Source organism: Telopea speciosissima, chromosome 6 (genome assembly GCF_018873765.1).
Source record: "Telopea speciosissima isolate NSW1024214 ecotype Mountain lineage chromosome 6, Tspe_v1, whole genome shotgun sequence".
Classification (NCBI taxonomy): Eukaryota; Viridiplantae; Streptophyta; class Magnoliopsida; order Proteales; family Proteaceae; genus Telopea; species Telopea speciosissima.
In genome coordinates this window covers 22,373,060-22,384,380 of record NC_057921.1, presented here as the reverse complement: position 1 = coordinate 22,384,380, position 11,321 = coordinate 22,373,060, and positions in this window count along the sequence as shown.

Here is an 11,321-nt window from a genome sequence, read left to right as displayed (position 1 = left end):
CATGTCATTTCACATGCCTACTCAAAAAAAAATGTGCAATTTTTAATAATGACATCACATACTAACAAGCCACCTTGAAAATATTTTGAAAACCTTTTTTTTTTTTTACATCTACCCTAAATAACTTTTAAAAATAAGATAAGGGGCAATCAAAAGAAAATTACAACTTCACAAACACCTGTAGGGTTTTAGCATGTTACCCAAAATACCCTCCAATACCCTTCTACATGCATCTCAAAACCCCGTGGCCTTGGGAAAACTCGGACCTAGAGATTAAGAGACTTCATTTACTAGTCCAAGTTAAATAGTCAACAGTTTGACCTAGACCACAGGATGACAGGCGTGACGATCGCAGGGAGGTTCGTAAAAACCAGGACGAGGCCAACATGTCCACAACCCCTGCTATCCTCACCATCATAGGGGGACCATGTCAGGAGTCGGCACGCAGGGCTAAGGCAAAAGCGCGGTTCATGGCAATGGCTGAGATCCTCGAGAAAAAATCACGCACTGAGCCCATCATCACATTCTCGGACAAGGATATGGAAGGGCTGAGTCGGCCACACGACGATGCTGTCGTGGTTCAGTCAGTTATAGCCAATCGACCTATTCATAGGATCTTGGTAGACACTGGAGCATCCGTGGATATGTTATCCTATGAGGTGTACTTGCAGTTTGGGTTCGAGCCGGGCACGCTGAAGCCCGAGTGGGCACCGCTGTACGGATTCTCTGGTGCTCCAACCTCGATTGAGGGGTCAGTGGAGCTCTTGATGACAGTAGGGACTACTCCTTATCAGAAGACTGTAAAGGTCAACTTCGTGGTCGTTCGAGTGGCGACCGCCTATAACGTCATACTAGGTAGACCAAGCCTGAACGAGCTGGGAGTAGTCATCTCCACCAAGCATTTGAAGGTTAAGTTCTCCACCCCCAACGGCATAGGGGAGTGCCAAATGGAGCAGAGGAAAGCCTACGAGTGCCATGCCACGTTCTTGAAAGGAATCAAGGGCAATTATAGGGGAACGGCCTACCAGGTAGAGGTCGCGGATAACCGCGAAGGGGATAAATGCTACCAGAGGGGCGAGCCAATTGAAGAGCTCGTGGAGGTCCCACTCGATGAACAAGATCCTACCAAGAAAGTAAAAATAGGATCCTTGCTAAAGATCGAGGAAGAAAAGGAGCTCACCCTATTCCTCCAAAAGAATAAAGATGTGTTTTCCTAGTCAGCAGCTGACATGCCAGGCATACCGCGCCATATTGCTGAATACGCCTTGCATGTGGATCCAACTAGAAAGCCAGTACAACAGAAAAGGAGAACGTTTTCCCCAGAACGACAGGCCACGATGAAGGAAGAAATTGAGAAACTGAAGACATCCAACTTCATCAGAGAAGAGCAATTCCCCACCTGGCTTGCAAACATGGTGATGGTCCCCAAATCGAACAAGAAATGGAGGATGTGTGTGGACTACATTAACCTCAACAAGGCATGCCCCAAAGAAGAGTACCCATTGTCGAGGATTGACCTCCTAATAGACGCGACAGCGGGGCATGAGAGACTAAGCTTCATAGATGCTTACTCTGGGTACAACCAGATCATGATGAAAGAGGGAGACGAGGCTTTCATGGCATTTCAGTTCGACCAGGAAAACTTCTGCTACCTGGTGATGCCATTTGGGCTAAAGAACGCAGGGGCGACCTACCAACGAAGGGTTAACAAGCTGTTTAAGGCCCAGATAGCCAGAAACATGGAGGTTTACGTGGACGACATGCTGGTAAAGAGCGTAAGAGCTCAAGATCACCTGACAGACCTGGATGAAGCATTCCAGGTACTGAGGGCCCACCAAATGAAGCTGAACCTGGCCAAGTGCGCCTTCAGAGTCAGCTCAGGCAAGTTCCTGGGTTACATGGTGTCGCAGAGAGGGATCAAGGCTAACCCAGCAAAAATCAAGGCTATATAGGAGATGAGCCCACCCAGGACCGTTCAAGAAGTGCAAAGATTGAATGGAAGAATCGCAGCACTGGTACACTTTGTGTCCCGTTCGGGGGACAAATGCTTGCCCTTCTTCAAAACTTTGAAGAATTTGAAAGATGTCAAGGGTTTCGCGTGGACGGAAGAATGCCAGAAAGCTTTCGAAGACCTAAAAGCATACCTCGTCAATCCACCCCTACTGACCAGCCCGGTGCCTGAAAAGGAGCTACTGCTATACCTAGTAACGTCACTAGTAGCAGTGAGCGCCACCCTGGTGAGAGAAGAGGACGGGGTCCAAAAGCCTGTGTAATATGCCAGTCACGTCCTACTAGAAGCATAGACTCGCTACCCCAGGATCGATAAGCTCGCATTTGCACTGGTGAAGGTAGCCTAAAAACTAAGGCCATACTTCTAGGCTTACCCCATCGTGGTCATGACTGACCAGCCTCTGAAGAAAGTTCTCCACAAGCCAGATGTATCCAGAAGGTTAACCGCATGGGCAGTAGAGCTGAGCGAGTATCAGATCGAGTATAGGCCCAGAACGGCCTTAAAGGGGCAAGCACTAGCAGATTTCATGGTAGAGTGTACACAGAACAAAAATGAGCCTTAGCAGGAGGACCCCATGGAAGTAGAGACCAGTCAAGAGCCATCTTGAACTATGTTCGTGGATGGGTCGAGTAATTCGGAGGTCAGGGGGGATGACTTTATCTTAACAAGCCCCGAGGGCTTTAGAGTATAGTTCATGCTACGACTAAACTTCCCTGCCTCAAACAACGAGGCCGAGTACGAAGCACTGATCGTGGGACTAAGGACTGCCAAGGCCATACAGGTCAAGAGGCTGGCCGTGTGAGCTGACTCGCAGCTGATCGTGAATCAGATCAATAGGGATTATGAAGTCAAGGACGATCGGATGGTAACATACCTAAAAGAAGCCAAAAAGTTATTAAGCTTGTTCGAGACGTTCGAGATAAGCAGGGTGCCACAAGGTGAGAACGAGAAGGTAGATGCGCTCTCGCGCCTATCAACAGAGGAGCTAGCCAGGCTCGATAGCTCAGTATATATTGAGCAGCTCTATGGACCCGCTCACTAAGCCCGAGAGGTCGCGTAAGTCGAGATGAAGCCCAGTTAGATGGACCCAATCGTTGCGTACTTAAGAGACGACGTCCTACCCGAAGACAAGATCAAGGCACGTAAGGTTCGAGGTCGTGCGGCCCGATACACACTGATAGAGGGGGAACTATATAAAAGATCGGTCTCTGGCCCGTTGTTGAAATGTCTGACCCCCACACATGCTCTGAATGCCCTCCCAGAAGTCCACCAAGGAATATGTGGCAGTCACATGGGGGGGCACCATCTGGATTACAAAGTGTTGAGAGATGAGTTTTACTGGCCCAACATGCAGAAAGAAGCAATTCAGTATGTAAGGAGGTGCGAACAAATGTCAAAAGTTTGCAGCAATACCACGCTAGCCTGCTATAGAGCTAGCTTCGCCATGTGGGGAATGGATATCCTAGGAAACTTCACTTCGGCTTCAGGGGGGAGAAAATATTTGGTCGTTGCAGTTGATTACTTCACCAAGTGGGTAGAGGATGAGCCGATAGCAAAGATCACACGGCAACAAATGGAAAAATTCTTTAGAGATAAGATTATCTACCGGTTCGAGCTACCAAAGATACTAGTGACAGACAATGGAAAGCAGTTTGACAATCCGTAATTCAGGGCGTTCTGTGCCCAATATGATATCGAACTCCGAACGACCTTAGTTGCTTACCCACACGCAAATGGCCAGGCAGAAGTAACCAACCGCACCCTGCTGGCTGGAGTTAAAAGAAGGTTAACTAAGGCAAAGGTGAAATGGGTTGACAAACTACCCAGTGTTTTATGGTCGTATCGAACTACAGTTCGAATGCCCACAGGGGAGAGCCCGTTTCGGCTGGCCTACGAAACTGAAGCACTAGCACTGGTCGAGGTAGTAGCAAGCTCGCTCAGGAGTCTAAACTTCAATGAAAGAACATACTAGGACGGGCTGAGGGCCAATCTAGACTTCCTTGATGAGAGCCATTTGGCTTACAAAGTGCTGAGAGCTGAGTTTTACAGGCCTAACATGCAGAAAGAAGCAATTCAGTATGTAAGGAGGTGCGAATAACGTCAAAAGTTTGCAGCAATAACACGGCAACCCGCTACAGAGCTAGCTTCCATCCTCAGTCCTATCCCCTTCGCCATGTGGGGAATGGATATCCTAGGAAACTTCACCCCGACTTCAGGGGGGAGAAAATATTTGGTCATTGTGGTTGATTACTTCACCAAGTGGGTAGAGGCTGAGCCGATAGCAAAGATCACACGACAGCAAATGGAAAATTCTTTAGAGATAAGATTATCTACCGGTTTGGGCTACCAAAGATACTGGTGACAGACAATGGAAAGCAGTTTGACAATCCGCAATTCAAGGCGTTCTGTGCCTAATATGATATCGAACTCCGAACGACCTCAGTTGCTTACACACAAGCAAATGGCCAGGCAGAAGTAACCAACCACACCTTGCTGGCGGGAGTTAAAAGAAGGTTAACTGAGGCAAAGGTGAAATAGGTCGACGAACTACCCAGTGTCTTATGGTCGTATCAAACTACAGTTCCAACGCTCATGGGGGAGAGCCCGTTTTGGCTGGCCTACGGAACCGAAGCACTAACACCGGTCGAGGTAGTAGCAAGCTTGCTCAGGAGTCTAAACTTCAATGAAAGAACATACCAGGATGGGCTAAGGGCCAATCTAGACTTCCTTGATGAAGTCAGGGAAGACGCATTAATGAGAAATGTAGCCTACCAGCAGAGAATGGCTCGCTACTATAACTTTAAAGTCAAGCATAGGACGTTCAGAGCTGGAGACTTGGTGTTACGAAAAGTAAGCGCCTCCCAACCACAACGGCAGGGCAAGCTGGATGCAAACTGGGAAGGTCCATATGTGGTCTCCAAGCATGTCAGGCCAGGGACTTATTGCTTGAAGACCCTGGGAGGCAATAAGATACCACGACCCTGGAATTCAGAAAATCTAAAAATTTTTTACCAGTGAGAGGTCGTTGTAAACAATCGCCTATGATTAATGAAATCTCAGTTCGAATCCAATTTTTGTGCAAGTATCACGAAAGTCTAGCTCACTGAGTTAGCATGAAAGACTGATCTCTTTGGTCAGCACGAAACTCTAGCTCGCTGAGTTAGCATGAAAGACTGATCCCTTTGGTTAGCACGAAAGTCTAGCTCCATGAGTTAGCATGAAAGACTGATCTCTTTGGTCAGCACGAAAGTCTAGCTCGCTGAGTTAGCATGAAAGACTGATCCCTTTGGTCAGCACGAAAGTCTAGCTCACTGAGTTAGCATGAAAGACGGATCCCTTTGGTCAGCACGAAAGTCTAGCTCGCTGAGTTAGCACAAAAGACTGATCTCTTAGGTCAGCATGAAAGTCTAACTCACTGAGTTAGCACGAAAGACTGACCTCTTGGGCCAGCACCAAATTTTAGCTCATAAGGAGCATAAAAGACTGACCTCTTCGGTCAACATGAAGGGCTAGCTTGAGGAGTTAGCACAAAAGATTGATCTCTTAGGTCAGCATGAAAGTCTGACCCGCTGAGTTAGCACGAAAGACTGACCTCTTGGGCCAACACCAAATTTTAGCTCACAGGGAGCGTAAAAGACTGACCTCTTCGGTCAGCATGAAGGGCTAGCTCGAGGAGTTAGCATAAAAGACTGACGCTTAAGTTAGTACAAAAGCCTAGCTCATTGGGCTAGCACCAAAGACCAGCAACCAAAAGCAGCACAAGAGTCTAATGCATGGAGATAACAGAAAGTGCTCACAGATAACACAACAAGATTGTGGTTTACACAAAGAGAGGAAAAGCACAAGTAAAAAATAAAAGAATCTTTTATTAATACTCCTGTGAAGTACAAATGCATGAGGAGATTGCAATATATAAGAATAGTTACAAAGGTCGTTTCATGATACAAGTTTGCCTTCACGAAAGGAGAAAATGTGGCAAACTAGAGCCCACCAGCAACATAAGTTCAGAGTAGACCATCTTGGCACTCTCGAACAAAAGAAGGCTGATGAAGCGCAAGCACCAGGGGTCACGAAGTGTGAGACAGGAGTAGTAATAACAATAGCATCAGATAGATCAATACTGAGCTCATCAAAAGCGCCTGCCACAGAGTGACCCCGAGAATCAAGAGAAGGCGGCTTTGCTAAATGGGATTCACCATCAGAAGGCTGAAGCACCAAAATAGCCCTGTTTCTACTCCTCTACCCCTGCAGGGGATGAAGACCTTAAAGAACACGAGCACATTATTGGCTTGGGTCCTCCAGGGCACTGATAGTTCCACATCACCCCCCACCAAATACGTTAACAGTGGGCAGGGGAAGGTGCTACCTCCTCAAGATTCTCCACCCCTTTGATGCAACGTTCCCACTCCAAGGAGTTGGCAATGGGAAGAAACACAAAGGGGAGCCTTCGCAGCCGATCACACAAAGGACAAGATATGTCGATTGAGGATTGAGGCTATGAAGGTCTTTATCGATGGAAGATTGAAGCCGAAGACTACATTAGCAAGGAAAGTAAGTTCCCAGAATTTGTAGCCCTTGTACCTGGAAGGGAACCGAAGGCGTCGCAAATGGTGGGAGAAGCATAAACCCCTGTGGGGAAAGAAGAATGACGGAGCAACAGCGGAAGCCATGATTCTGCAAGGGATACGTAAGATGAGGGATTTTAGCCTCTATTTAAAGAAGAAGAGTGGACGTTGGAAACATAGAGCCGCATAAATGGTCAGTTACATCAAGAGCCATCTGCCCCTACACTATTGGTTTCACAATTCTCAGAATATTGGAAAGGACACAATTATAGGGACGATGATTTGATTTCTGTGCCAATGCTAGTGTGCTTGGGACACGTGCCCATCTCCTATTGGTCTTGAGTCTCTCCAAGAAACTTGAAGGGCACAGTCGTCAAGGCGGCAAATTAGAAGGCGGCCCCCATTAATGGCAAGGGTCAATGAGAAAGGAAAGGCAATAAAATCTTACGTGGGAAATCGACATAAAATCTTGGGAGAAGATTCAAAGTCATGATGATGCTTACGTCACGACAGAAAGTGAAGCGTCATAAAGAAAACCCAGGTCGAAGAGCTGGCCTGAAGGCGCGGCCTGGGAGACCAGCATGCAAGATCGTTTCCAAACCACATGACAATCTATGGAAAGGAAAGGGGGAAAAAAGGGAAAAGCATGCTCCAACACTTGAAGGAAATATCTTTCATTAAAGACGGGCTAAGTACTTACAAAAAAAAAAAAAACAAAGAGAAAAGAAAAATTCAAAGTATTCAACCAGCAGCGGGAGGGGTATCTATGTCAGAGGCCACAGTAACCGAGGTCGTATCGGAGGAGGGTCGATTGAAGTTCGGTCTTCTATTGGAGGATCAAGAGCAGTCTCGTCAATGACGGGCGAAGCAATATCAGAAGGCACCAAGACAGCAGGGTCCTCCTCAACGATGGGGTCTTCAAGGGTCACTGGTAACTCAGGGATCATAGGAACAGGGGGGATATAGTACTTGAAACCCAAAAAATCATAGCCGGGAGTCTTATCAAGCACGTGCTTCACTGTGTCATTCACACCCCCTGATAACCCTTCCAGCTCACCTCCTTCATACGGTCCGTCAGCTCCTGAGAAACTTTGAAGGCGTCGAGAGCTTCTTTGACAGCCTCCGCAATCACTTGAGGCTGCCATTTCTGAAAGTTAACGAAATCTTCCTGAACGGTTTGGGTCCTTCGCCTCTCCATCTCCGTCTCTCCGTTCTCCACCTTCAGTTTCTTCTCCAGCGCCTCAATGCGATCAGTAAAAGATATGACCGCATCCTTATGGCCCTGGGCCACCTCCGTCAAGGAAGAGATGGTGGTCGCGGCGGCTACTGCCTGCTCCTTCGTAACCTGTCTCATCTTTTTCTCCTCCTCATAGGAGAAGGATAGGCTCGCTACACGAGGCCATAGCTCACTCACCCCACGGGTAACCTATAAAGAACGAGACAACATTAGAAATGCCTTGCGCAACCAAAAGGAAGAAATAAACCTAGCTTGAGGCTCACCCTGGCGAAGTCCAACGCAAACGAATCTAGAAGTTCACCCGTGGACAGGGCGCGAAAGGCCTCCACATCTTCAGGAGGTCCATGATCCATCAACTCTTGGGCCACCTGGGGAATTTGGAGAGAGGACTCGCCCTCGTAAACCTCCCACTGGAACTGGAGGCGTCTCTTCCCTTTGGGCGGGGGCAGAACACCCTTCTAGCCCTTACCAGATTTTCCCTTAACGGGATCTTGGGGGGCTTGCTTCAGGCCTTGAGGGGTTGGCTTCAGAGCCGGGAAAGCCTTCTCTGGAGACCAGTTACCCCGCGTAACTTTATTTGGAGTAGGGCCAAGATTCACCGTGTCATCATGTACCCTCTTCTCAGGGGCCTTTGGCGGCATGACTTTCCTGGTTTTCTCCATTCTCTCTTTTCCCTTCGAGGGGACCTCCTATTTTTTTTGGTCAATGCCAGAGGTCGCTGAGCCCCCTATGGAGATGCCTGGGAGGGAGGAACGAGTAATCCGCTTGGATCGCTCTTCCAGAGCTTTCTGCCTAGCCGCTTCTGCCTCTCCACGAAGTTCATCAAAATTCGATTCAAAATCCACTGGAAGAAAGATAAATACAGGTCAGAAACAGTTCATGGTCGTGGAAGGAACAAGCTTGTCAGGGAAGGGACTCACCCCGTGCTGAGCTCAGTCCGTACTCTACCAACAGATCCTTATTTGTCAAACCACGCACGTTGAAGGCCGTGCCCTATGCAATAAGCTCGAGAGACCGCTGGTCGTATGAGCTTAGCATGGGGACCTGATTCACCGACTTTATCTACACAAAGCCCCACTCTGCTTTGAAGGGATCATCCTTGATGCACGCAAAGAAAAAGTGGTCCTTCCACTTCTTTGCGGAGTCGGGCATATGGCATATGAATGCCTTAGGTTTTGGTGACCCCATCGTACTACACAGGGCCAAATAAAACCACTCGTCGCCAGTCTTCTTCAGGTGGTAAAAGTAAAGAAAAAGCACCCACGAGGCCTTACGAACGAGCTGGGCGAAGAACAAATAGAAGCCTAAAAGGTGCTTCTAGGAATTGGCCACCAACTGGCTAGGGGAGATCTTGAAGTGATCCAGCACCTCCAGGACAAAGTGGTGGACTGAAAAACATAAGCCGCATTGAAATGCAACCTCATACAGGCATACAGTGCCCAGCTATGGGGTGTTCGCCCTCTCGGCTTTAGTAGGAATCCATGTCTCCACCCAGGAGGGGAAACCATACTAAGTTCGAAGAGTGGCCAGTGAATCCTTGGTCATGCTGCTCTCAAAGGCAGCCATGGTGGAGGGCCTCACCTAGACCTCTTCCTCTTCCTCAACACCAGAGGCACCACCACCGTCGTTAATGCGCTCCATTAAACCTTCGACTGACGCCTACCCACCACTGGACCGGGCGGGGGAACCCTGAGACAGGTGTTTAACCTGAGCAGAGAACCTCTTTGACCCAAAAAGCGCTGACCGCTCCTCTTGGGTCCTATCAGAACTTACTTCTGGGTCAGAACCCCCGCTCATTCCGGCAGCCTCATCGGAGCCCTCATTGGACTCCGGCTAGGACGAAGACGAAGACATAACCGAAAGGAAAAACTTACTGTCGAAGAACCGCTAAAACAGAAAGTCGATCAGAGTAGCAGAGGCACAAGTTCGCGAAAGATGAACTTCACCAAAAGCTCAAGGATTCCTAGATATGGTTGCCACCGAGAGAAACGCAGTGGCAAGAAATGGGAATAGTAAGAAGCAAGGGGAGTGAAAATCTCGAAATCGACGGAAGGTAGTAAAAGATCGCAGTAAAAATGAATCCCCAATTTATGCACACAAAGGAGAAGAAGGAATGCTCCCCAAATCCGACGGCCAAGGGATGAAACCCATCAGAAGGCCAACAACAGCCAACGTTTGGGCTTGTTCAATGTAATAAAGGCCTGGGCCACGTGGCTGAACCGGAGTGGGGGGCTTAGCGCGACGAAGATCAGCCAATGGTAGACCTAGCCCAGGGCTCATAATGCCTACGACCACGCGTCCATACGAAGGAGAAAGGTCAAACATCGCCTCGAACTGAGGTGCCTTAATGGCTTCAACCACGCGTCAGGTAATAACTGGAGCATCGAGTCATGCTCAGCCATCAATCTGTCAGGATACATGTATGGAGGGAAACTCCAAGAACCAGAATGAACCTAACCCCCCAGGACTCCAGCGTCCTGGGGAGTGGGGGGCTCGTGTTGGGACATAGAATCGGGCATGAAGAGAATGAACTGCACTGGATGGGAATCCTAGACAAGGTTACGAGCTCGATAAGTACAAACGAGGTCACCCCAAGCTTGTACCTAGATAGCGCGGCTCGCTGTCCAACCAAATGGTAGCGAGCACTGATGGAACGACCTTTACTGCTTGTGTAAATAACACCAAGTCTATCAGGGACCAACAAGGTCCGAGACTCTCGCCCACGTCACGCCTAATCCGACGCATGGGAAGTAATGGATAAACATTATCCCCAAATTACGTTCTGCAGCGGTCTCACTCCACTCCGAGATTCCAGCTTACCTATTCAGGCACGACTCTACTCCTCAATCACCTTAAAAAGGGAGGTAACATGCACCGAAAAACCATCTGAATTTTGACTGATTTGACTATTGCTCAGAGGTTTAACTTAAGCATCGGAGTGAGATCACCGGCGATGCCCAGTACTCTCTGCTAATCTTTATTTTGCAGGCAGAGTTCGCTTCAATCGGATTTCTGACGCAACAGGGGGATTAAGTAAGTCTTTTCAAGTTTGAAACTTGTGAATGTAAAACAAATTTTAAATCAACCAAACTTGTAATTAATTTCCTTAACTAGTAGATCTAAGCAATTTCCCCTAAAATCAATTCGTAAAAGAGAGAGGAATATGGTTGATCCAAGTTGGCCAATCTAAGGACATTTTAGCAGATTCTAATTCATTAATGTCTAATTCTTGCCTAATAGGTATGCTATTTCAAATATCTTGAGCTGTGATAGAGAATCAACTTCCCTCAATGTGGTGTCTTTATACTCTCTAGTGTCCTATGATAGTGCAAACCATTTGAACAACTGAACCCGACGGATTGACCATTCAATTGTCATGCAGCAGGACAATGGTACAACATATGTTATCCCGACCTCAACCCCTTTCTTTCCTTAGATTGCTTTTTGGACACAACTTAACATTAGGAAGGAAGCCAAGGATTTAAATTCCCAAATCGGGGACAGGGTT